The sequence below is a fragment of the Manis pentadactyla genome, chromosome 10, assembly GCF_030020395.1.
Source record: "Manis pentadactyla isolate mManPen7 chromosome 10, mManPen7.hap1, whole genome shotgun sequence".
In the NCBI taxonomy this organism is placed as follows: Eukaryota; Metazoa; Chordata; class Mammalia; order Pholidota; family Manidae; genus Manis; species Manis pentadactyla.
The window spans coordinates 26,932,423-26,959,160 of NC_080028.1; the positions used below are offsets into that span (position 1 = coordinate 26,932,423).

Consider the following 26,738-nt stretch of genomic DNA (forward strand, 5'->3'; position numbering starts at 1 on the left):
CCCACTTTTTCTTTGAACCTGATCATGTCACACTAAGATTAGAGGAGACAAGTGTTAAATTGTATATATGGCTAAGCCCTTAGTCTTGAGCACTTCCTTCCATTCTCAACTCTGGTTGCAAAAGAGCAGTTAGAATATTGACCTAAGTTACAGCACAGATAGTTGTGAAATTGATTGAACTCAAGAGCTGTGTGTGTCACTGTCATTAAAGATTCTTCAATGCAAAGATGGGAAGATTGGCCCTCAAGAGCCTCTTAATGAGTTTTGGATCTACTGAGGGATAGGAAAGGCAGATAATTCACCAATGTTTGAAAAGGGAGTTTAATCCTATAAAGTTAGTGTTCTGATTTGGAACCTGATCTGGAACCAGATCTTGAATTAACTGTTTTCCTGAGAAGAACATTATGTTCTGCTTAGCAAAGTCTGAGTTGCCACAGCAATGGTGGGTTGTGACTGGGGGGCCAGGGTGGAACGGTGAGCAGCCTAGACATTTCTTTCTCCATATAATGATAACTAATATTGCAGAAGCAGCTGGATGCTTTTTGTTTTTTCTCCACTCCATTTTAGGAAGAATGGCACTTCAGCAAAAACGTAAGGGAGGTGAAAGCCAGCATTGGTTAGTGGAAAGACTTGTCAGTAACCCATTTCCCATTGGAGAAGCTCGTACTCTGATTACATATTCATGTTACTAGAAAATTCATTCCTAATTTTTAAGAAGAAGCTTCACATGTTAAGTACAGGAAAATCCAATATGGCATTCATTTCATTGTATGCATGTGGAGGGCAATTTCTCTTTTACTCCTACCTCAGTCCTCTTACTGGCAAGCCCTCCCCCAACCCCCCCAGCACCAGATTGCATTAGACCCCCTGCTCTGTTGCTCTGCTTCTGTGAAATTCAGACCTGACGGTCCAGCTACTTCCTGTAGATCTCTTGAGTGCCAGAACTGTGCTAAGCACCTGTGTGTATCCCTTCACTGACCCCTCATCACAAACCAGTAAGAGTAAACACTTGTTACTGTAGAACTCTCTGACTTGAAGAGATCGTGGTCCTAGGCATGTTTTATCACTTGCCCAATGTCCTCAATCCAGGGTTGTCCAAGGTCAAGCACCAGCTCCTAACCAATGTCACTTCTCAGTGCACTGCTTGCTGATGCCATTGTATTGGAATTGTTTACATTAGTGTCTGATTTTCGCATTAGGCAAGAAAACCATAAAGTCAGTTGCTTTTAGAACAGAGCTTTGGAAGGTGCAAAAATTGGTTAATCTGGTTCATCCATAAATATTTATTGTGCACCTATCATGTGTCCAGCATTATTCTAGGCACTTGGAGATAACAGCAGTGAACCAAACAAAAATCCCTACTCTCAGAAAGGGAGGCTAACAAGCCAGTAAAATGTATGGTGTATCAGACGGTGATAGTGTAAGGAGCAGGACTCTGTGACTATTGCACCTGCTGTGCAATACTGTGCAAAGGTTCAGCAGAAAGGGTGGCCAGGGAGTGCTGGGACAGGGGGTGAGGAAGACAGGTTGCTATTTTAATTAAAATAGTCAGGGAAGGCCTCACTGGTAAGGTGATATTTGAGCAGAAATTTGAAGGGAGGCCAGAGAAATAGCCTAGGAGAGACCTAGGAAAAAGAACATTCCACTCAAATAATTGAGTGAATTCCAAAATTCTTTTAGGCTTATTTCTCCCCAAATACATTATTGTTATTTGGCATTGTTGAACACTATTGTAATGTCAACTAACCTGGTTTATGGCAGTTGTTTTCCTGACCACTTTTTACTTAGTTTTCTGGTTATTGTATGCCATACGGACCAGAACTTTGATTACTGGAAAACCCAGCTGGGTATATTTTTTTCTCCTCCTTTCCATTTTAGAGAGAATTACAAACATAATAGGCTGATAAGAAGACCTGATGAGATTTTTTTACAAAAAAAAAAAAAATAAGTCTGATTCCTTTAAACTCTATTATCTACAGAAAATATGAAAAGAAAATTGATATTCAGTGTAATGATACAGCTTAGCAAGATGCTTAATATTTTGTTTGGATGTATGGCTAGGCAAGAATTTGAAAAAAAAAAAAGGTTATTTTGGTGACATTTAGATATCTGGAAAATTCAGTTATCCAAAATGCCTATTCCTTACAGAATATTAGATTACAGTACAGAGAGACTTGTTATCATTGAGAACTCCTGGCTTTTTATGTATGAATGAGATAAAAACAATGGTAACATTATTTTCATCATATAGTCTCAAAAATCATGGACTACTTATTCTTGTTAAGGTGCCTATAGGTATTTGGCCTATTGTTGAGTTATAGAAATCCCTGGTGTTGGGATTTATAATGCGTGTATATCTGGTTCCTCTTGATTGATCAAAGATGAATGAGAATGTACTTTCTGAAGAGTATTTCACCATGAATTCTACCCCATCCATGCTCCCAGCCCAAGAAGGAAGACTATCCCCTTCAGAACAGTTCGAACCTCTATCTTTATGCAGTCTAGGTTGCCTTCCTTTTGCTGTATAAAAATTGGATGAGTACTTTTGGCATTTCAAGTTTGAGAACAGATCACTCAGATATGATTCACCCTCACCCGGCGAGTCCAAGCAAAGCTAAAAAGGAAGCAAAAATTTCAGTTTTTGGATTTAAGAAAGGATCCCTCTCAAGGCTTCTAAAAATTAACCTTATTCTGACCATTTGATTAAAAATGGTGGAGTGGGATTGTGGAGAAAGGGAAAGAAGAATGAATGAAGACAGGGAAGCTATACTTTGAAAAGCAATGGTGATATTAGTTAGGATTTCATGCAGAACTAGAAATTATATCCAAATATTTACCATGGGACCTTTTTGAAGTCAAATAAGTAGACTCTTAAGCTTCCAAACTTGTCCTTGTAAATGCTGACCAATCCTACACTGTCTAATCTCAAATTTTTACATATATTATATATATATACATATATATAAAATATATATATGTATATATATATATAAAATACATATATACATAATATATATATACACATATATGTATGTACATATATATATGTATTTTTTTTTAATTTAAATTTGGGAACACAAGTAAAATACTCATGTTAATTTGAAACTCAGTATCATGGATACAGATAGTGACTCTAGCCTTGTTAATCTGCTAATAATATTTATTGCAATAATCTGTGGCATCTCTCCCAGAAGATTTATCAGATTTGTCTTGGCAGATTAAAGTTCATTCTCTTATCAAAATGCTGGCTATGATTCTCTGGCTATGAAAGGTGTGTTTTTGCCCTTCTGTTTTCATGAGAAAAGTCCTGCCTTCATTTCTTAATGAGTGTCCCTTTGTTTTTCTTCCTTCCACCTACTCACATTGAACTTGTCAGCGTAGATAGGAAAATGCTCTGCTGTGCAGAATAAAATAAAAATGACTAAATGTGTGGTGGGGCACACATTATTTTTAAACTTAGTCATTTGGTGTAACACTTTGTGTTAGGCAATAATTAAAGTTCTGGTAAAGCTAATTGAAATGGAGTTATTTAGTTGACTATTTCATAGTTAAAAGGTTTAGGGTGTTTATTAGAGTTAAAAATATATTTCAGCTTCTTGAATACAACTCTGGCTTAATATAGTATTTTTTTTTCTGTGAAAACTTTCATTTCACTAGAAATTTCTTTCAAGGGCACGAAACACAGACTTGTGTGGACGAGTGGGAGGATGGATGGGTGTATTACGCGTGTATTTGCTAGGGGATTAGGGTGGGGAGAGGGTTAGCATTGAAAAGAGGAGAGTAAAACTCAGGAAATGGTGCAAAAGGAAAATCTGGAAAATCTGCAAGTATTTGAGTCCTGTGTATGCCTATGATGTCCTTAAATCAGTGCAGGGGAAGAAATGTGCTGATCAGTGTTAAAAAAAAAAAAAACTCTTAAAGTACAGTTTATCTGATATCTGGCAACTGATTTTGATAAAGTAACAGAGAAAGAAAAAATATTTCCTTTACCACTCTCTGTCCTCACACCAGAAAAGTACCCTCCTTAATCAATACCATTTAAAACCTTCCCCTTTTGGTTTAGACTAAAGCACTTGACAAAATTTATGAACCATGAGAGACAATTTTTCATAAGCTTTTCAAATCGCCAACATTGAGGGAGTGCCTACTGTGGGTAGGGACTCACTTCACTGGAATGGAGGTCTCTCTTTGTGTTGGAAACAGCAATATACGAATTGGCACGCCGAGGAGGCCCTGGCCCCGCACTGATGGTGGAGTACCAAAGGCTATGACCTTAAGGAGGGACGAAGCAGTAAACTGAGTTTCACGTTACGGAAAGAAAGGGGGATGTTACAATTCTGCTTCTGTACTTAGACCTAGATTACCTGGTCATCTGTGAACTTAGCACCCAAGGCAGCAGTGTGGACGCACTGATTACAGGGTGCAGCTGCCGTGGTCGGAAGGCTGGAAGGCAGATGCTGAAGCCGTTGTGGCCGTGCAGGACTCTCAGTCACATGGGCTGGATTTTTTCTGGCATTACTCTGGCTGCCAAGGTCAAGTTTAGCTGTTAGGATATAAAATTAAAAACACAAAACAATGGGTCTCAACCCTTTCCTGCTTTGATAGGCCCAGCAAAAAACATTCAAAATGTCACCAGGCCCTCCCATGGGCATTTCAGTGTCGCGTGATTACAGATACACTCCTTTCTCTCCCAGGAAAAGCAGATTAGAATGTAGAGGGTAAGAGAAACAGCACTGAAGAGGCCCTGTGTCTGCATGTAGTTGGTTAGCCATCCACAAGCTGTGGCCCCTAATGTTAGCCGAGTGCTGCCAGGCTCGCCCCACGCCTCGTGAGCTAGCTGGACCAAACCCCCATTCTCTGGCCTCGTAGTCCAACCTCACTCTCAAGTCTTCGCTCCTTACTCCGTAGCATGCCCCCCGCCTCTGAACTCCTCCCGTGACGCCCTGTCTCTGTGGATAAGGTCAGTTTAGTGACCATTTTTACCTGCCTGCCTGGGCTCTCCTTTTGGCATGCTTCCCTGACGTGACGCTTGGCCTCATCTTCATCTTGGCAAACGTTCAGTCGTAGAAGGCACCCCTTTATGCCGCCCACTTTACTACCAAAGTTGTGCGAAGATAAGGGGACTGTCAGCAACAGACATCGTGAATTAGTAGGTTTTTTTTTTAATGCTTTGGTCATCTCTGGATCCCAGGTCCCAGGCCCTTTCTTTCTCCTTTCCCCCTCCCCTTCCTCTCCCTGGTTTTTCCCCTCCACTCTCCTCTTCTGTCCCCCACTTTCCCTTCCCTTTCCTCTCAGCTTTGTGTCAGGAGCAAAACTCAAATTCCTAAAGGAAGGAGGTGACCAGGGCTGATGCTGCCTCTTTTTGTTCTTGCTGAAGGAGAAACAGTGTTTTCTTTTTTCTTCTTTCTACAATCATTTTCCAGGTGAGGTGGCAGAGAAAAGACAAGTAATGAGGAAGAGGGAGATGGATCAAGTCTTTAGGATAAACAGAAAGACCAGTGACAGCGCATTTACCTGGACACCCAAGGAAAGCCCGAGGGACAGGAGAGTGGGGTTTCGGCCCAGGCTCTGGAGTCTGAGACTGAGTCTGGAGTCCAAATCCGGCCCGCACACTGCTGTGCCAAGAGGCAACACACTAGCCTCTCTGAGTTCCAGTTTCTTTGCCTGTAAAATGGAGGTGATGAGAATACATTCAATTTTCAACTCCCAAATTCAACCTCGAAAAATAGTGATGCCAGGGTTCTTGTTCACGGAGCCGAAGAATGAACTTCACAAACAATCAAGGTAGGAGAGCAAGGCAGAGGCTTTTATTTAGAGAGAAAGCGAAAAGACAGAGCTCCTGGCTCAAGCCGGGAGGGGACAAGACAGCCCCAGGGTGATTCCTTGTCTAGGGGTTTTATAGGTAGTTGAGAGACAAAGGGCTAGGGATGTGCACCTGCTAAGTGGTCCCAAATACCTCTGAAGAAACACTAAGTTTCTTATTAGTCTTCCTGGATATTTACAAGAATTTCACTGCTCTGATTTCCTCCCAGGATAGAAGCTTCTGGGTCTGGGAGCATATCACTCAAGACTGGCTGCTTTGGTCCCAAGGTGGGCTAAGTTATTGTCTGTTTAAGAAACTTACTTTTTAACTATTTGGGTTTTAAGAGATGCAGTCTAATTTTCAAGATGGAATCCTTCCTGTTTTCTTTTGCTACATTGTTTTGGGCTTGCTTGCTACATTGCCCAAGTTGCAAATCATTTGTTTTATGGCTGGAGGAAGAAAAGCAACACCTGGGTAAAGTTAGAAAAATAAGCTGGGCCTCCCCAGCAGGCCAAAGCAAATCTCACAATGGATCATCTTGCTTTGTTTTTTTCCAGAGGCCTTCACCCTACTCTAAGCCCGTGGTCCCAGTCTCAAAGGTTTTCGGTTTTTTGTTTTTTTTGTTTTTTTTTTAAATAGAGGTTTGGCACAAGAAACACTTGTGGGGTCAGACCTGCCCTGCAGAGGTAGCTCTTCCTACTTTTGTATCTGTTGACACAGTTTGCTACAGGAATGTGAATGCAGTTGAGTTCCAGCCCCCATGGAGGGATTGCCAGACAGCTCGAGCTCCGTATTGACTTTCCAAAATCTGAAAAAAACGCTGATTTGCAGAAGTACAAGTGACCCTAAGGGTTTGGGATATGGTTATCCATCTCAAAGGGTATTTGGGAACCTAAATGGACTAGACAGCAGCTATTTGGGGGTTAATGTAAGATCAGGAATAACCACGCTCACTAAGTATGGGCTGCTTTTACCATCAAACCATGGTCGAGTGACAGCATGCATGTACGTCTAGCTACAAAACTGTGTTAGGAAGCACATAAGACACTGTAGCTTACACATTGGCCTAGTTTGTATCTATTTATATCTATCTTGAGTGTTGAACTTCCTCCCAATTTTCTTTGTAGATGCCTTCTCAATGCTTTCTAACTCCATTTTTAGGTCGGAGGACAAATAGCAGACCCTTCCTCTCTCTCAAGCACTCTTTGCTCTGATCACAGGGAACCAGGGAGCTGAGAACTGGCCAAGCTGCAGGGCCTTTCTCTGAGAGTGATGATTAATGGCCAAACACAGCTAAATGTGAAATAGTAATGCAGTCAAGCTTTCAGGACAGTTTCTCAGGAGCCTGGTGCTAAGAACTTCTCAACAGGGACAACTTAGTGGGGGAAATGGAAAATGAACACACATGATGTAAAACTTTGGCTACAAATATAAGCTGATTTGGTGGGGACAGTGCAGTGGTATTTTGTTTGGTGTTTTCTCCATTGTGAGGTCTGCTGCCTGAAGCAGGTAAAATTCTTTTTCCACACATAAACTTAGGGGGTTGAGTATGAGGAAGAATAAATGGGTCTAGGCTAGAAAAGCTTGATGTATTGAAATAAGAAGTGAAAACTTGTTGTCCGATGGTGATAAGATCATCAGAAACACCCCTCTATAGTACAGAATTTTGGTGTTTAGTGAAAAAAAACTGGTAGCAAAAGTGGATTCATTTAGCCTATCTGTGCCAGTTTCCCAGCCTCTGGCTGAACAGAGACTACTTTTTGAGGATGCGCTCCGTGACATATATTCTTTTGTTAGAAGTACTTTCGGTTTTGGTTTTTGTTGTGTTTTGTTTGGCCGTTAAGATGTTGGATTCTCATTACCTAGTCCAAGATCTGAATTATCTGTGTTGTCTTCATTAAAAAAACAAACATACAAAAAAGAACAAGTGAAATAAATCATTCTAAGTGAAAAGGAGATACAAACAGAGCACTGAGAAGCTGAAGTTTTAATAACATTTTATGTTGACTTTGTAAACTTAGCTACAAGTCATTTCTTGCTGACAGATACTTTAGAGGCTGAAGAAACAAATTTGTCTTGTGCACAATTGCCATGAATTTTTAATAGAATCTACATTTTTCCTCTTTAAGTGTCATGACTTTTTGTGTTCTGTGTGCCCCTCTTCCCACCTCCTAATTTGTGTTGTCTCAAGACAGAAATAGAGAACTTGTAGAAAATTAAAGCACTCACAATTGGTGTTAAGGGAAAAGAAGGAAATCACAAGAGCTCTCTCGTCATCCTGTAATGGAAGAGTACAAGTAACCACACTTTTCTTGGGCTTCTCCAAGGACGCTTGCAGCCCATGAAGTCCTCCTGAGAGTCAGTCAGTAATCCCTCAGTGGTCAGCACTGCATTTATTCAGACTCCAGGTACGGTACCAGCGCAGGCACCTCTGATCTTCCCTCAAGTGAAAAAGAACTGAATCTACTTTTGTTTCTTAAGTCTCTTTGAATTCCTAAATCCTTTGTTTCTTAAAAACATTGTTCTTCATCCAGTTACTGTTTTTATTTTGATTTTAGTTCAAAGGTAAATCTAGTGCCTGGTGCCTTTCCTCTTTTCTATTGAAAATACATGCATGATAACTTCCTACAGAACAAGGAGAAAATGGCTCATCTCCAATGACATGCCCAGAAGAAGAAGGTAGGATCTGGAAAGATCCTATATATGAAAAGCCCCAGAAGAGCTCTTGAAAGGGGACTTGGAAGTTTTTAAACTCTGTTTTATGTTGTTGTTGAGTCCATTTTAACCAACTCAGACTCATTCATTCATTGTGCCTAAATCCCTTCGCTTTTCCTTTCTTTTTAACTATGCTTTCGATCTCTGATTTTGGTAAGGAGCAACCAATGTGCAGGATTCGTCTCAGCTCTAATGAGAATTCAAAGGTCATGAAGACAATCATAACCACCAGGAGTTTATAGTCTAGTGCAGAAATGAGATTGACAAAATCCAACAATGAGAGTATTTTTGTCACAATAAATGTGCAGGCTGAAATGTTTAATTTAGGGAAGGCTTCATAAGAAGAGTGGCATTTAAATGAACCCGTGATGAGTTGAGGGTTGCCAGTAGCGAAGAGGGAATGATGTCAGGACCGTGAAGCTTCAGTGAATAGAGTATTCTGACATACTTAGAGTTCAAGGTATGCATATAAACTAAGGCCTTGTCCAAAAAAAAGGTCACAGTCTAGCAAGGGAGAAATCTAAATAAGCAAATGAGTGAGAGTACATTTTCCACTCTGAGTTATGCAAAGGCCTTTGCAACAAAGAAGAACCCTTAACTGTGGTGGTGGTTGTGGGTTGGTTGGAAAGCTTCACTGGGATCTGAATCTTGAAGGAGGAGTATTTTGCCCGTGGACCTAAGAGGGAAGCATATACAAGTTCCCCTTATCCTTTTGACTTGTAACAAACACACAACTTTTATGGGGCTTTCTAAGGAAATTTTATTTCGAAATTCTGTTCGGCAATTCTCCCTTCTCTAAATTGAAGTGTAAAAATACCAAGTTCTGCTTTTTCGTTTCTCATTAATTTTTTTCTCTTACTTTTCTTCTTGGTATCTATCACTTTCCTTACCTCAGTAAAATGACATTCACTTCTCTCTCAACCTGGACCTTGTAGAAAGCACCAAAGCACCATCTTTCCCAACATCCTTCCACTAAGCAGAAACCCAGGTGTTATAAACCATGGTGGACCCTTGCTTTCTATGTAACAGTAACAGACGGTTTGCACTGGAGGTGGTGTTTTAGTTTGAGATGCTGAAGTCAGACTGCTCAGTTCTGCCACTTGCTAGATGTTAAATCTTAGACAAGTTACCCTAGTCTTTGCCTCAGTTCCCTCCCCTATAAAATGGAAATAATATAGCACCTACCTCACAGTGTCATTATGAGCATTAAATGGGATAACCCATGGAGAACATTCAGTGCCATGGCTAGGTTGTAGTCAACATTGTAGTAAGTATTACCTATTATATTAAATGTTCAGCCAACCACTTAGCACCTTCTTGCTTTCTGTGCTACGTGATTATAGCCTCTGATAGTTAATTTTAGGTCAACTTGACAAGGTCATGGGATGTCCAAATATCTAGTTAAACATTTGTGGCTATGTCCATGTGAGTGATTCTGGAAGAGATTAACATTTAAAGTTGTAGACTGAATAAAGCAGATGGCCCTCGCCAGTGTGTGTGGGCGTCATACGGTCCGGTGAGGGCCTGAGTGGACCAGAAAGACTGAGGGAAGTTGAATTCTCATTCTGCTTGACTGTGTGAGCCAGACATTAATCTGCTCTTGCCCTCAGCGCTTCCAGTTCTCAGGCCTTCAGACTTGGATTTATCTACACCATTGGCTCTCTGGCTCTCAGGCTCTTGAACTAGATACACCACAGGCTCTTGGATCTTAAGCTCACAGAGAGCAGATCATGAGACTTCTCAGCCTCCCTCATTGCGTGAACCAGTTCCTCATACTAAATCTCTTTCTAGATATGTATCTTATTTGTTCTGTTTCTCTGCAGGACCCTGACTAATACACAGCCTTTGTAATCAAAGTGTGGTTCGCAGGCAGCAGCCTGGCATCATCTGGAAGCTTATTAGGGGGGCAAATTCTCAGGCCTCACCCTTGCAATTTTAACAAGATGCCCAAAAGATTCACATATATGTTACACTACACAGTTCCTGTATTCCCTGTCAAAACTCCATGTCACATCAGTGTTCCATCAACTAGAGAAAGCCACAGCCTCATGCCCTAGACTCTGAAGATCTGCCAGTTAAAGAATGACAATGTCAGCGAAGATACAGAGTTAACATAGAGCTAGTCCCATTTCAAATGGTGCAGGTATTGGGAAATAAATTATAGGATTTTTAAGGCCCATTTAACAATAATCAGATAAATGAGGACTGAACAGATGGATCCCTACTCTGAGCATACTTTCATATTGCAGAGTAAATGGGGAGTTTGCGGGAAGAGAAACCATGTAACCAAGGGCGATATTCTATAGCCTGCTCTTAGAAGGGGCAACCTCGAAGAAAATGAAGAGAAGTAGGGAATGGAATACCTGAGAGTCAAACATCTATTGAGAAAGGTTGACTAACTAGAGATAAGTAAGAATTAACCACTAATAAAAGGCTGTTTAGCCAAGAGCTCTCAACTGACTTGATTTTCTATGGAGTTAACTTTTCACCATGAGGAGGGAGAATGGCAAGAATATAAGAGGTATTTGTCTTAATGGGATTGGCAAGGGTGAGATCAACACATTTGTTGGGAAAGTGCTTGTAGATAATATACCCATACCTGGGCATTAATTACTTACCACCTGTGTCTTCCTTTTCCCTCAGTTTCCTGAATGACTGAAAAAATTATTAGTCTCTCAAATGTTCAGATTTCCAGCCTGAGTCCTAAGGGACCACTCAAGAAGACCAGGTAAATATTGAATGGATATAATGATAATCTACCAATGCTACTGGGTAAATACCAGGACCAGATGAAACTATGTCCAATAAAAGTTGAATAAAAAGCAGGAAAAATGGGATTTCTTTACAAATCAAAAAAAGGAATGTGACATATAAAAGAAAGGTGCATCGATGCATGTTAGAATAATAATTACTTCAGGAAATAGAAACAAAAGATTAAATTTCCTTCATCCTCTCAAAGGACTTGAAGTCATGGGTAATGGAAAGGAGAGCTGGCACACTTACGAAAGAAATTAAAGGGGAAAATATCATCAGTTTTGAAATGCAAAGTGCTTGAGAGGCAGAAGGAGGAGCAGAATCAACATGGAAAAAGATCAGAGATATGGAGGGTAGGCATAAAAAGAACCATACAGAAGGCTGTGGGAAAGCACAAAGCAATGAAAGAAGTTAACTAGGAGCTGATAGATGTGGAGACCAAACACAGGGATGATTTGTGTTCTGGAAGATGAAAAACTAGAATGAGCTGGAGCTAAATAATGCATCAACATCTTATAAATACTGTTTTCCAAAACAAAACAAAGCAATGGCAGAGGAATGCATGCAGATTTTTATCATTTATGTAAAGCTTTAAAACAGGTAAACATTTATATATACATATATGTATAAACATTTACACACACACACACACACACACTGAAAGAATATAAAGCAATGGATGAGAATGATAAACTCCTAATTCAGGACAGTGGCTACCTAAAGGAATTATGGAATGGAATCTCAAATGTATACAGTAAGCTTCAATTGCATTGTTTATGTTTAATTACTTTTTAAATAAGGGAGTGGAAGGATGGGTGTTCATTATATTATTATAGCTCTTTGTTTTGTGGTTGCAAGAATGGGCAAGAACTGGCATTCTCATACCTTATAAATGAAAATGTGAGTTCTATTAAATTATTTCTGTAGCTTAGTGGGCATTTTAAAAATTTATATTCAGGAACTTCTTTATTCAGCAAATTTTACTTCTATTACAGCCCCAAATTTTATGTCATAAAATATTTAATGCATACAACAAGGCTTAAAGGAAACCTTTTGATATTCTAATTGTATTTTTATTAAATTTATGTTCTTAATTGGAAGGATTAACATTTTAATGATATTAAGTCCTTCCATATGTCCATTTCTAACTCCATAATGTTAATATAAAGAAGACTATTAGTTGTCTATATTTTTCTTGTATTTTGATGCCTTGCCAAATTTTCCTATTGGTTTTAATAGATTTTTAGGTGTGTGTCTTGGGGCTTTTAAACATAGCATATAAAATTTGCAAATAACCATAATTATTCTTATTTTTTCTGTTAAGTTCTCTTGCCTTATAGCATTATTCATCTAAAATGATTTTGAAAAAGAATAGTGATAAAAAGAATTCCTATTTGAATCTGATTTTAATGGCAATGGCTTAAAAATTTTACCATTTATAAAATATTTGTTGCTGTTCTTACTAAAAGTTCTTTACATATAGTTGTAGGTTTCTTAAAAAAAAAATCAAGAAAATGGAACAAAAATACGAATGAGAATATTTAGACAAGTGGTAGATGATAACGTATTCTTGTTTTATTAGAAATTTTTTTGTGATATATTTATATGCAATATATTTCTGCTTTGATAGATATAATGTTTTACCTTTGAATTGTAACTAATAATTACAGCTTTCTGAAACATATCTATGTGGACATGCTGCCATATTACTCTTTGAATGCCTGGTTATATTCAAGATGCTGATTTTTTTTAGAACATTTGCTTTCATAAGTAAATTATTTTTCTTTCTGTTTTTTTATTTTTTAATAATTAAAATTGGATAGTCTTGTGTTAGCTTAATAGATCATCTTGGTAGTTTTCAATCATCTTTGGGAGTTCAGAGTATTTTGAATAAGATAGATATAATAGTAATTACAAATATTCACCCAACATTCAAATCTATTTGGTACCTGAGTTCAGAAAGCAAAATTTTGGATAGAGATACCATAATATCTGATCATATTTAGTTTCTTGATTTTGAATTCTTATCTGATTTTGAGTCTGCCATCCTGCTTTCTGTCTGCATACTTTAGTATGGTGTAATTTTCTATATGTTTTTATTTTCAAAGTTTCTTTGTCATTCTGTTTTAGGCATGTTTCTTGAAAATAGCATTGGGCTGGTATATCTGTTAGGATAAATCATGCTCAATGGTTTCAAAAAATGAAGGGAGTATATTTGCTCTTATGAAGTTATAGGGTAGGTTTTGTTTCAAGCGTGGTTTGTTTCAGTGCTTGATTCCTCTCAGTTCTTTCATCTCTGTGTTCCTTTGTGTGTTGGGCTTCTATCACAGGAGGCAAATAGCCACAGAGGTCTCAGAGCTCCCATGTCTATAGACCTCACAGTCCAGAAAAAGAAAGAGCTCTTTTGAAAACCTTGAAAACTCTTGAGTCATATGCCAAACCCTAAAAAAATCACTATCATCCATGTTGTACTATGTCCCTTTGAGCCTGTGCCTGTGTTACTCATTTGAACCCATTGCTTTGGAAAAGAGATTGTTATTATGATAAACGGTTAGCTTGGGTGAATTATGGCTCAAGCCTAAAACTGAAGTTTGAGATTCAGCCCACCCAGTAAATGTTCCATTATCTAAGGGAGCAGAGTATAAATATTATAAAGAAGTTAGGACAAATCTCGCTACTGGATAACAATGTAATTCCATATCTTCTAAAACCAAGTGAATCAACTGATAGAACATACCGGAAATAATTAGAAATAACAAATAAGGTTGTTGTTACAATATTAATGTTAATAATGGAAAAAAGTCAACTTTTCCCATTACAAAGAATAACCAGTTGGAAAATATAATTGAAGAAAATATTTCACTTATAAAAGGTATAAAGTATATTGGAATAAATTTATTAAGAAACATGCAGTTATATGAAAACATATGAACTCTGAGAGAGTTAAGATGTTTCTTGCTGGGAACTCATTATAAATATGTCTGTTATCCTCAAAATGCTCTCTAAAATCACTGCAATCCTCATCAAAACCACAATGGGATTTCTCTTTTGGGTATGTATTTGGGGAGAGAGGTTTAACAGTTGAGACAAAAGATTTTAAAGTCTTATCTGTAGAATTAATTATTCTAGACCAGCCAAGAAACTTAAAAAAAAAAAAAAGTGTCATGGTCCTAAGTAGAAGAAGGAAGCCTATCTCACCATATGTAAACAATATAAAGTTACAGTAATTAAAAACAATGGAATACTGGTACAAAAATTTTAAAATAAGCAGTAGAACAGAACAGAATAGAAAATCACCAAAAAGACTTTCTGTGTATATGTATATAAAATTCAGAGGGTGTATGAATTATTCAATATACAGTTAGACAATAATTAGTTATTTGGGGAAATAAGATGGAGCTAAATCCTTATCTGACAGCTCATGCCAAAGTCAATACCAGATGGAATTTGGCTTTAGGTTAAAGGAGAACAGGCCTTTCTATGAATAACAGAGCAATCAAGAAATAGGCCTATATAAATATTTTTCATTTTCATATGTGAAAACAAACACAGCAAACAATCCTTCCATTCCTGCTGAGAAAACTACAAAATCTGAACAAAATTTTAAGAGAAAATAACACTTAAGGCACCAGAGAGCTAACAAGTTCAGGAAACTCAGAGAGGTAAGCTTCTCTCAGAGAGGAGAATGCAAACATTGGGGAATGCTTTTTCCCTAGAGGCATCTGCCAGTTTTGGAAGTTAGATGGGAGGCTGAGGTGAGCTGAGCCCTTGAAAGACTTGAATCCTGGGGAAGGAAAGTTCAATGCTGCCAAAGAGGGGAGCATTGGTAAATTCACAAGTTTTATGTTTGGACTCCGAACTAAAGGGCAGAATAAATGAATAAAGGTGGTCCTGAAGTAGAACTTCTCCAGGAGGGACTGAACCCCAGCTTCTAATCATGTCATTTTTTGAGTGAATTAGGATAATCCAGGACTAGCAGTGTTCCTAGCTATTTGTCAGAAGCAAAACAAAGTCCTCTCTGAAGGAAAGTAACATCCTATCTGACCCTGAGTCAAAAATAACTAGAGATATAAGAAATTAAAACAGTATAGAGGAAAAATTAAAAGAAGCAACAGACAATATAAGGAGATCATCAGGAATCTTGGAGGATTCATACATGGATTTTAAAATAAATAAGACTAATATATTTGAGATAATAAAGTTTGGGATTGATAATTTCAACAGATAATAGTAAATTATAAAAAGATACAAGATGGAAATTCTAGAACAGAAAAAAATATGTAACTGAAACCAGCAACCCAATGGTCAGGTTTAACATGTAGCTGGACACATTGAAGAGAAAATTAATAACTGTAATATTAATATGAAAAATATACAGAATGAAACAACAATATGAAAAGATTAAAACACACACATACCAAAAACAATATAAGAGACAGGGGAACTAGGGAAAAGTTCTAACCTATGTTAACAGAGTCCCAAAAGGAAAAGAGAAGGATTAATAAGAGAGAAACAATGCTTCAAGACAATGGATGATAATTTTCTTAGAAAAATCTGTGAACCCAATCTGGATAAATACAAAGAAAACCATACTAAGGCACAGTGACGAAGAAAGCATTATGTAACCAGATAAAGAAAAAGAAAAAATATCACAGTTTAAGAAGCAACAGTAATACTTAGAGTTGACATCCCTATAGGAAGGAGGGGATAGAGAAAGCCTGAAGACAATGGAATAGTATATTTAAAATGTTGGGAAAACCCCTATAAAAGAGTTTCTATAAACTAAAAAAGTAAATAAATGAAATCCTTCTAAATTGAGCATGAAATTAATAAGGCATTCTCTGATAGACATTGCAGGAAATTTCCACCCAAAGACCCAACAAAACTAAATACTAATATGTTTTATTCTGGGACACGAAAATTATTCCAGATGGAAACTCAAAGATACAGGACAGATTTAAGAGCCTTGAAAAGGATAAATACTTAATGTTGTTACATAACTGTGATAATATCTTACAGGGCTAAATATATTAAAAATAACGTGTTAAGAGAGGATAATAGTATTTAAAGGGTTTTATGGTTTTTACATTGTCTTTGAAGAGGTAAATATACTCTTTTATCTTAGACTACAAGAAGTCATCTATGCATGTTGTAATATGTAGGGTGACAAATGATAGTAAGATAATGTATATCTTCCTAGTTAATAAAGGGAGGAAATGAAATTATAAAATGTAATTAATTAAAAAAAGGAAAGAAAAACAATACTAAACAGGTAATATAGATAAAAAATAAATAACAAAATGGTAGACTTAAACCTAGTCATATTAGTAATTACATTAAATGTAAATGGACTAAATATAGCAATTGAAAGAACAATTCTGTCAGACTAAATTAAACAACAAACAAAACAGCAATAAACAAGAGCCAACTATTTATTAAGAGAAACACTGAAAATATACAGGAAAGACTGAAAGTAAAAAGATGAAAAAGTTATGTCATACAAATAACTAGCCAAAAGAAAGCTGTAATCCTATATTATTAAAAGTAGGTTTATGAAACATAGAGAAGAAAAAGTTGTCAGAGGAGAGAGACTAGGCAAATTGTATAAGTACTGTTTTTGAAGCAGCCTGCCTCTCTACTCAAGCAGAATGGGGTGAATGGGCTGGTGAATGTACGGTATGGGTGCTAGGAACTAGCAGGAGGTAACAGAGCATTGGGAAATCTGTGAGCCCAAATTAGGGAAAACCTGCCAAGTACTTTCAGTGGCTATTATATGTCATAGATTTGGTCAAGACTTTAATCCATGAGAAGCTGATGCATCTGTAGTTAGTGGTAGTGAAAAATAAGAATTAAAACTTCTCACTATCAACTCCATTAACAGCTTTTATATTTTTGGAGTAAGTCTACTTATTAACTTACTGTAAGTGTTAAAGTCTCCTTATCCAGCTTCACATTGTATGTTGGTGGTGGTGGTTAAGAACTCAGGCTCTGCAAAATTTTCCTGGGTTCAAATGCTGCCTTCACATTCTGCATCCAGGTCTTCCTAGTTGCATGATCATGAACAGAGACTCTTAATTTCTGTGTCTCTGTTTTTGTTGTTTTAAATCTGTAAAATGGGAATAATAGAAGAACATAATAGACTTGTGAGAATTAAATGAGTTAGTATTCATGAAATAATGAGAACAGTGGCTGCAACATAGTAAGTGCTCAACAAATGGTTGCTACTTTTATTGTTACTATAACGTTTGCATGGGCTATTGTTTTATCATCTAAATTAAATGCTTATTCACTACATGTAAGGATACCAAGCCTTTTTTTCTGTCCTTGTTCTGTCCTCAACTCTAACCAAGTGCTTACTAATATGTCATGGGACTGGCCTTTCTTTCCTGCTTGAAAGATATTTGCTGAAATATGGCAAACAATAAAGGAATCTTTTCTGTGTATGAGCCCTCTGCTTGGCACTGGGAATATTCTCCAGTAAGACACAGGCTCTACCCCTGGAAGAGCTCAGAGACCTGTGAATAAAGGATTTCCATGCAGTGGGATATGGCTAATAGTAGGAAGGATGCATCTCAGCATATAGTATGAAGAATGCACTTTGGAAACACAGAAGAGGGATATTTTCTGGCTGGGTAAGAAGAAGAAGGCTTCACAATGAATTTGGAAGGAGAAGCAGGAGAGGATATTTTAGACATAAAGAACAGTGTGCATACAGAGGCAGAATGGCATGAATGTACACAGCATGCTCGGGGAGTGTCTTATTGCCCATTGTGTCAGGTTTATCAGATGGACAGAATGAGAAGTAGCATTTGTGAAGGCTGGAGAAGTAAGCCCAAGTTGGGTTGTAACTACTCTTCCACAGAATTTAGAATTATTCAGAATTATTTTGAAGGCAAATCTTTTATAGCAAACCTTAAAATAAAGTCATACTTAAGATATAGCTGTACTTTTTAGTTTATGAAAGGAATTCTGTATGAGTGTCCCTAAGTACTCAAATAAGAATTGATAGGAATTTAGGATTTAGGATTAAAATCATTCTTTCTTTAACTAAATTATATTAGGGCCAACTAAATGTGAACTCATACTTGCTTAACTGTTAAGTATCTGGTTTTGCAAGCCATGACTATAACAGTGATAAAAATAATAGCATGAGTAAAAATAATACCATGTAACATTTACTGACAGCATTTTATGTGCCAGAAACTATTGTAAAATCTTCTAATTCGTTAGCATATTTAATCCTCACAACACCTGTTTGAGGCAGATACTATTATTACATATATCAGAGAACATTTTATAAACTAGTCAAAACACTGTACCAACAATAATGATAGGTTATGTTATTTTCTGTATGTGCACATGAGGCCTCATCTGCCTTTATTTCTCTATATGCCCATCTTTTCTCTAGTTTTATGTTATAAACTAGGGAGAGAAAGAGAGACAGAAACAAAAGGAGAGAGAAAGGAAAAGAGAGACCGAGAAACAGGGCAGGGGAAATCTGTAAGAAATTATTGTTCCTAAATGATTGCAGTTTTAAGTTTTGTTTTGTTGTTAAAATCATTTAGAGAGAAAAAATAAAGACAATTCTTTCAGGTATTATTTTACCTTGCTGATTTTGCCTAGGTTGAGACTGGTAGGTGCTTAATTAGAAGCTCAGAAAGCCACACTGGGTTTCAAGAAAGCAGGGAATCCCTCTTCTGTCTCTGCTTATCAAATCAGACTCAGAGTAAGTATCACATATGCACAAAGTCAGGTACCAACTCAAGACAGTCACTAATTTTCTATTTAGCAATATTTACCTGGTTGTAGAGTGAAAATCTGAGACTGTCAAAGTGCTATCAACAGGGTGCCAATGGACACCCCCTTAAGACTGGAATTAATTCCCCAGGGATGATAATGGAATAATCAATTTAGAAATCTAAATCTTGGACTTAGATTAAAAAATTTGAAAAAGAAAGAAAGAAAGAAACCCTTGCAGAGGCAGGAATTTACTTAAAGTTCTTTTTAATCCCTGGCAACTATGGGTCTAAGATTTTCACATAATGAGAGGAAAGACATTATGTGTAATTTTCTCATCTCAGTCTCCTTTTTCTACTCCCTTCCAAATTTCGACTACTTAGCATGTTGGCCAAATCCTGCAGTGAACATCACTTTAGAACAATCTGAATGGGAAAACCACAGAGTCCCACTTCTTTAAAAATATGCACCAACAAATCCAGAATAATCAAAGGAAGCACAGGATAGATTAAGTTTTACTTGAAGTGGAATTTAAGACTTGCCACAAGTAATTGATTCTCTTTCTAGGATAATTTGAGAACAAAGGCTTATTTGACTTCTTAAACACAATAGCAAGTCACTATTTTAACATTAGTGTTAAGCTAGCAGTGAAGATCTTTTCTGATGTAACTGATCTATTTTTCCTTTTTGTCACCACTGTACTGTCCCTCTATATTTTAGTACCTACCACTCTCTGTTGCAGTTCTTAGTTTATATGCCTGTCTCCACTGTTAGGTTATGAATTCCCTGAGAGCAGCAATCTCTTCTTATTTACTCTACCAGAAGGCATTCTCAGTATTTGCCACAATATCTGGGGCATGGTAGGCAGTCAACCAATGCTTGTTGAATGCATGCACATAGGCCATGGCAAAAGCAATCCAGTGAGAGTCAGCCATTAGTAGAAGTCCTCGATTCTATTTGAGCTCTGCCATTAACTAGATTACTTTGAGCTGTTTATTTACTATTTCTTCACTTGTAAAAAAGTGATTTTGAAAATTTCTTCCAGCAAATGTTTATTTCTAAGGCAAGAGATCACAGCATTTTACAAACTAGGAAGTGTGAAGCATATATTATCAATGAATAATTCAAGTTTGATATTTGATCATCATCTTTTGGAAACCAGACTATCATGCACTCTTTATTCTTATTCTGTCAAAGATTTCAGTTACACTTTGTACAATTGTTCAACTACACATCCATGGGTATTTTCTCTCTTTTACACTGATTCTTACAGGGAGAAAAGAAGTGAGGAAAACAATCGTGTAGTGAAGATATTCAGGGTCGGAGAATTTTGTTCTTAAAGCTAGGGGCTTCATTTCTCTGAGCTCAGTTTCCATGCCAGTCTAAAATAACAACTCAGTCCTGTGTGTTTTAATTCTGCTACAATTTATGACAGTGAAGATAAGTCAAGTTGGGTTTTCTGAGAAAATTTCAAACCATAGGTTGGCTATTGGGTGACATCTACTTATTTTTAAAATCATGTAGATTCTTACAACTGTGTATAGGTGACAATTCCCCTAGAAAGTTACCGTGCTTTTGAAAAGCTTACCTAATTGCTTGTGTGGCAATTGAAAAATCATCATTTGATGTGTACTTAAACCAGAGAAGGAACCGTTGGACTCAAAATTTCAGGCTTTCCCTCCCACAGAGACAGAAGTGGGACAGGGCGAGGGAAGAGAGGGAGGGGAGTAGTGTGTGTAATGAGTAGAAAAATCACTTGAGGAGTTTCTAAAACAGTTGAAGTGCATTGAGGCAACTGCATTTGAGACTGTGGGAAAAAGATACCATAAATCTGATAATTTGCCCTCATTTCAGCAGAGAAGGAGATGGTCCATTTTGTGTTATGTTCTTCTATGTTTTGAAAATTGATGTTGAAGTAGAAACAAAGAGATGTGGGATTTTCTTCCCTAATTTGTCAATTGAAAATCAACAACTCAGAAAGCAGAGTTAGCTCAGCACTACAGAGGAAGTTTCTTCAGAACCTCTCTGAGCTGTCATTTCAGGAAAGTTTTTTCTCCTTAGCTGTGAGAGAGCAATGAAAGACTTAGTGAGAAATTGGTTAGCAAAAATCAATTTCAAAGTCTCTGATTTGGGGGCAAGTTGGTGGTCTCTGATCTAAAATCCAAAGCTGCAGAGATTTTTTTTTTCAAAATTATCCAAAGCAAGTTGGTATAGGAGAAACTATTAAGCTGTTGTAAGACAGTCTTGTTAGGGGATTTCACAGCCAGCTACTAGATGTTTCCCCAGAAAAGAAGACTTTAAATCTTTGTCCCTTCCCTGTGTGTGTGTGTGTGTGTGTGTGTGTGTGTGTTTGCTAAGCAATGAAACAAACATAAAGACAAATATGGCCCCTTTCCCAGCACCCCTGCATATTTTTGCCCCAGGCAATCTCATGTGCACTGTTCCTCTTGCAGGTTCAGGGCAGCTTGGCCTGTGTAAAGACAATAGATATGCAAGATAACAACAGGGCAGTGGCTCAGAGGCCTTGCCGCTTTATCAGGATTAACTGTTACACCAGTAAGCAAAACAGGGCGGCAGGGTTTTTCTATCGCTGGCCTTTGCTGCTCCTGGGTGCCAGATGGCATTTATATCCGTGAAAACAAAAATGCTGCAAGTTATAATGTTGACCAGGCGCTGTTACTTCCACTTGATCACACCGTTTGGGGCTCTCTTTGATGTACAAAACACTCCTGAGATAATGAAATGCATTGGCAGCTGGCTAATGGCTGGGAAAGTGCAAACCCTGCCCTGAACTCTTCCACTAGACTCTTCAATGGCAAGGTAACGGCAGGCCCACGCTGGAAGGGAGCAAAGAGGCTCGTTGCCAGGCAGGCCCGGGACTCCTGGGCGAGCCGCTGTGGAGGGGCTGGTATTTTTCTCTCTTCAATAGACTTGGTCTGTGCCTGCAGCAAATGAGAAATAAATCCATCAAGGCTAGGCCTGAGTTTATTTTGAACCAGCTGCTGGAATTTGCATAAGAGCCTGAGCTGTGCACACAGGTAAACAAAGGCCGTCTATATCGAAGTAGAGGTGGGCTGACAACTGTTAGTTTTTGTTTGTGTACAAAGGAGGGCCTCATCACTGCAAAAAAAAAAAAAGTCTTATGAATTAAATTTGACTTTGCTGCATCCCATCTTTTCAGGGGCCTGATTCACTGGGAAAGTAGAGCATGCATAATTGGACAGGGAAGCATTTTCTCTCCTTTCTCTCCCTTAATGCTACAGGCCTACACTGTGGAGGTACACCCTGGTTTCTGGCCTCTGGGGAGCCTTCCTGTGCTCTTCCCCGCTCTGCCCCACAACCCCACCTCATCCCCAAGGAATTGCTGGCCACTAAAAGTTCTCCTACCATCTGGGCTCCCCCACCTGAGCAGAAATCCTCTCCATCTGAAACACTTCCTGATTCTCCAGTTTGCTCTTATCTGTGTTATTAGAATGTAAACTTGGGGCAGAAACTGCTTTTTTACCAAAGGTCAGGCAACTATAGGCCAGCCCAGCGGCCAGACCCAGCCTGCTATCTGTTTCTGCACAGCCAAAGAAGCTGAGGAGAGATTTTATATTTTTAAATGATGGGAAAAAAAATCAAAAGAAGAATACATTGTGAAACGTGATAGTTCTATGCCATTCAAATGTCAGTACCCCAAAGTAAAGCTTTACTGGCACACTGCCGCAACCCATTCACTCACGTATTGTCTGTGGCTGGTTTTGCACTGAAGTTGCAGAGCTGAGCAGCTGCTTCTGAGACTTTAGGATAGCCTGCAAAGCCTAAAGCATTTCCAATCTGGCCCTTTACAGAGAAAGCTCAATTACTGCTTTAAGCTTTTTGCAGAACCACGGGATGTGTGCTTACTGCACCTTTCTGACCATTTCTAACTCCTGAGGATAAGTTTAGCTGGGTGGGAAGTTCTTCACAATCCTAGTGTGTTCAGCACCTTTATCTGGAAAAGTCGTGCGTGCTACCATTTGAAATGCTTTCCTCCCTTTCTAGCTTAAAAGGGAACCAGTGTTTTAAGTTCTTGCTAGAGCTTCCGTCCTGTACTCTGTCTCTCCAGAGTTACCTTCTGTGCTGGCCTTTACACATGTACTTCAGGTTTGAAATGTCCCAAGGACATCTGTTCTGCTTGAGTGGAAATCTGAGGGCAAAAGTTGGTACACTGGTGAATCTGATGATAAAGCTTATTAGTGTGGCTCCTTTCCAGACTCCTCTGCCAATCCACGGAGTTGGGTTCACAGCTCAAGGCTGTATGCTTATCTGAGCCCACAGAGACGCATCTGCCCATCCCATAACTGGTGTCTGTGTTTCTCCTCAGAGCTCTGCCTTCAAGCTGTGTGTTTTTCAAAAACACTGACCACGTTGTTGTTTCCTCTTGGTCCTGTTTGTCAGGGGGTACCCGGTGTGTGGTCTCTAACTCCTACCTGCTCTATCTTATGGTGCTAGGACCTTCTTTTTGACCTCTGGCTTTTGCAAGATTGCTGGCCTCAACTGTTCTAGACCTATTAAACATGGAATCTTCCTTCATCAGGAGTTAGCAGCAGTTGGCTGTATTTGGTGGATTATGGGTGACTGTTTCTTTCTTTGTGCTTTTACTAAGGGGAACTTGTATTTCTTTTATATCACAGAGAAAAGAACACTTAAAAAAAGAGGAAAAGAAAAGGTCCTAGGAATCAGAATAGTAGTAATCTCTACTTTCTGATAAGTGTCTCAATTTCTTCTTTCCATCTTGATGTGCATCCAGACATGTACAGATAGTATTTAAATCCATAAACTTAGACCAATTGACCCTGTATTTTTGGATTTCATTAAAAAAATTATGTGTGTGAAAGAGTATCTGAGAGTGTGTTGTATCTGCATTAAAAAAAACAACCCTGGACTTCCTGTTTCCAGGTCTAGCATTTTAGGATAAGTAGAAGGCCAAACAAACTAAAAAAAAAAAAAGACCTGGAATAATACTCATCACATTATCAGCAGTATAGTTATCTCTGTAACTTAACTTAGGATACTTTTATGCTAAACTGTTGGATTGTTTTAAATTTTTAATTGTGATGATGTATTACATTTATGATGACAAAAATATTTGAAAATAATTTAAAAACTCCAATCCCACATATGCTTTCCACAGACCTTCGAATATCCACTGTCCCTACCTACATCTGTTATTAATCAGCCCCTCGTTCCTACCTCCTCCCATGACAAGAAACCCTGGCTCTTAGACGACTAGACCATCCTCCGTGGGACATTTGAAAAGTGCTAGTGTTATGGCTCATCTGGGATGGATAAAGGGAGTCAGACTTCTTTTATGGCTTCAGATTTTTGGGTTGTGCACAGAAAGGCTTTTTTTTGCTTCAAGTATATATATATATATATATATATATATATATATATATACACACACATACACATATGTAAAGTCAGATATGTTTTCTTTCTAATACTTTGTTATTTGTGCCTATGGTACAGTTTTTGATCCACCTGGAATTTGTTTATGTATAAATTGTGAGGTAGGAATATGATGTAGGATGTTTTGACCCCATCATTTTGTAATCACACAAATTAAAGCTGACAGATACAAGTGCACATGGTAAAATAAGCTATTAACTACTTGCTTCCAGAAGAATAAATCTTCTCAGCAAATATATATCTGCAGTACTAGACCTGGAAAAATTTTAACTTGATAAAAACAATAATCGTAGAAGAAAACTAAGAGTGGCAGAAGAGCTTTAATTTATACAATTTGATAAAGATAAAACAAATTGCAGTAAGCCATTAAAAGTTATACATTAATAAAAGTCTTGGTCTCAATGAAAATAATTTTTGATAAGATAAAAATGGAAATAGTGATAATTACAGAAATGTTTTAAAAATGCTCTACAGCAATTTGATCAAGGAAAAATAAAAATAATACAATTAAGGAAATTTCTCAACCAAAATTCATCAGTGTTGGTAAAATTATTATTTTAAACTATTGTTTACCCATAGACCAATGGAACCGACTAGAGAGCCCTGATATAAACCCAACCATATATGGTCAATTAATATATGATAAAGGAGCCATGGACATACAATGTGGAAATGACAGCCTCTTTAGCAGCTGGTGTTGGCAAAACTGGACAGCTACATGCAAGAGAATGAAACTGGATTATTGTATAACCCTATACACAAAAGTAAACTCGAGATGGATCAAACACCTGAATGTAAGTCATGAAACCATAAAACTTTTAGAAGAAAACATAGGCAAAAATCTCCTGAATATAAACATGAGCAACTTCTTCATGAACGCATCTCCTTAAGCAAGGGAAACAAAAGCAAAAATGAACTCATGGGACTACATCAAACTAAAAGGTTTCTGTACGGCAAAGGACACCATCAACAGAACAAAAAGGCATCCTACAGTATGGGAGAATATATTTGTAAATGACATATCTGACAAAGGGTTAACATCCAAAATATATGAAGAACTTACATGCCTCAACACCCAAAAAGCAAATAACCTGATTAACAAATGGGCAGAGGATATGAAGAGACAGTTCTCCAAAGAAGAAATTCAAATGGCCAACAGACACATGAAAAGAAGCTCCACATCACTAATCATTAGAGAAATGCAAATTAAAACCACAGTGGGATATCATCTCATGCCAGTAAGGATGGCCAGCATCAAAAAGACTAAGGACAACAAATGCTGGTGAGGATGCGGAGAAAGGGGAACCCTCCTACACTGCTGGTGGGAATGTAAGCTAGTTCAACCATTGTGGAAAGGAATATGGAGGTTCCTCAAAAAACTAAAAATAGAAATACCATTTGGCCCGGGAATTCCACTCCTAGGAATTTACCCAAAGAAAGCAAGATCTCAGATTCAAAAAGATATATGCACCCCTATGTTTATCGCAGCACTTTTTACAATAACCAAGATATGGAAGCAACCTAAGTGTCCATCAGTAGATGAATGAATAAAGAAGAGGTGGTACATATACAAAATGGAATACTATTCAGCCATAAGAAATAAACAAATCCTACCATTTGCAACAACATGGATGGAACTGGAGGACATTATGCTCAGTGAAATAAGCCAGGTGGAGAAAGACAAATGCCAAATGATATCCCTCATTTGTGGAGTATAACAATGAAGCAAAACTGAAGGAAAAAAATAGCAGCAGACTCAGAGACTCCAAGAAGCAACTAGTGGTTACCAAAGGGGAGGGGTGTGGGAGGGCAGGTGGGGAGGGAGGGAGAAGCGGATTGAGGGGTATTATGTTTAGTGCACATGGTGTGGGAGATCATGGGAGAACAGTGTAGCACAGAGAAGGCAAGTGATGAATCTGTGGCATCTTACTACACTGATGGACTTTGACTGCACTGGGTTATGGTGGGAACTTGATAATATGGGTAAATATAGTAACTACATTGTTTTTTCATGTGAAACCTTCATAAGAGTGTATATCAATAATACCTTAATAAAAAATAAAAAAAATAAAAAATATTGTTTGTATTGATAAAACCGCTTTCTTGGCAAGAATTTTCTTGGCCAAATCAATGGAGCCAAAAGAACATTGCTGTGGAGATCTGTAGCTCCAGGGGCGAATGTTTGTCCCGGCCCGGGGCAAATTCCCTTGTGAAACCGGTGAAACAGAAGTAAGTCAAGGGACAGGGTAGGTTGGGAGAAACCATTTTTATTGTTCACAGCTTGCTCAGATTC

General features: G+C 38.0%; 1 long non-coding RNA gene across 1 annotated transcript in view; it reads left to right on the forward strand.

The window, feature by feature from the left end:
- Positions 1-6,594: 6,594 nt before the first annotated feature.
- LOC118915537 (uncharacterized) overlaps positions 6,595-26,738 on the forward strand; it is a 110,426-nt gene continuing 90,282 nt past the window's right edge. The window contains exons 1-2 of the long non-coding RNA XR_008991953.1: positions 6,595-8,211; positions 11,162-11,246. This is a non-coding gene — a long non-coding RNA (uncharacterized LOC118915537). The remainder of the gene's footprint in view (positions 8,212-11,161; positions 11,247-26,738) is intronic.